The following is a 1,638-nucleotide window of genomic DNA, read 5'->3' as shown; positions in this document are numbered from 1 at the left end:
AGAATACAAAAATTAGATATAAGACAAATATTTTTATTATAATTTTATTCTTTTAAAATTTTTAAAATTTCACTCATAATCTTATCACCAACTAGATATAAACTAGGTTTTTAGCAACAAATATATTTATATTTTGTTATTAATATCTTAGTAAAAGATAATACTTAATTTGGTTTTAAATTTCAATTGTCTCTATTTAGTTCTCAAATTTTATAAATATAACTCATGTTAGTCTTATAATAATTTTTGACGTACAAACATTAATAAAACGCTGACGTAGACAATCAGATAGCATATTAGATTCTGTAAAATGACGTCATTTAATTTTGGCACTCAAATAACTCAAAAACAATATTGTTAATAGTGTTTATTAAAATTTTTTTCTCAAAACAAGTGATGTGACGTTATTGTTGGTCCTCTCAATTTTTTTAATAATTGAGAGAGTAAAGTGTGATTTCTTATCATTAATTTTAAGTGAAACTAAGAAAAAATGAGAAAGAATAATTAAAAATTAAAGATCATATTTTACTCTCTCAAATTTTTTTAACAATTAAGATGATCTATTCTAACTATTTGAATACTAAAATCAAAATGGCTTTGTTTTACAAGTTTGACATTTAACAATTTATATAAAGACTTTATTAACATTCTATGAGTCGAAAATTATTCCAAGATTAATATGTATTACATTTAAAAAATTCTAAAAATAAATTAAAATTCACGTATAAATTCAAAAATTAAATTAAGTATACTCCAATCAATACATATATTAAGAAATTGAATACAATTTTAGTCAAACTAAAATTAAATACATATAAAAATCGATCAATTTTAGTCAAACCAAATATAAGTATAAACAAAAATAATTTTAAGATAGTTATTGTGAAATACCAAATTTAATATCTTCAGATTATGAAGCTTATATATCCATCTTGACCATTAAATTGTAGTTGATTTTTAAAATTTTATATCATAATATATAGAAATCTATGAAAGTTATTAAATTGCGTTTGACTAAGTAGTATCCAACATGACAGTAGTATTTACATAAGGTTAAAAATGATGGTACTCTGTAAGTTGGTAGTAATATTCATTTATTATTATTTTTTTTATTTGTTACGGTATTGAGAGATTAATAATTAATTTATTATAAATTTAAATTTTATTTAAAAATTTATTATTAATCAATAAATGACTAAATGTATAAAATAAAATTTAAATTTTTAATATTTATTTAAATAGACGAATAAATTGACTATTCAACTAATTTAAATTAGTTAATAACCCATATATAAACTGATTACTCGACGACCAATCTAAATTAATTATTTATTTACTCTTCTTCATTTGGTCTTTCAATAGCCTTTGTTATTTATTTGTTTCTATTCTAATAAACATATGACTTTTCCAAACGTAGAAATAGAATCACGTTGTTCCCACCCTTTCACGCCTTGTTTAGGAACTATGACTGATACGATAAGATAAGACATATAAAATATAATACAAAGGAAAAGTAATATTTTTATATTTTATAAAAAATAATAAATTAAAATAAATTATAAAAATTTAATTTATTTTTATTTTTTTATTTAAAATTTAAAAAAATATATAATAGAAAATATAATTATAAACATTTAT

The sequence above is a fragment of the Arachis duranensis genome, chromosome 9 (genome assembly GCF_000817695.3).
Source record: "Arachis duranensis cultivar V14167 chromosome 9, aradu.V14167.gnm2.J7QH, whole genome shotgun sequence".
Lineage (NCBI taxonomy): Eukaryota > Viridiplantae > Streptophyta > Magnoliopsida > Fabales > Fabaceae > Arachis > Arachis duranensis.
This window is presented reverse-complemented; position numbering follows the sequence as displayed.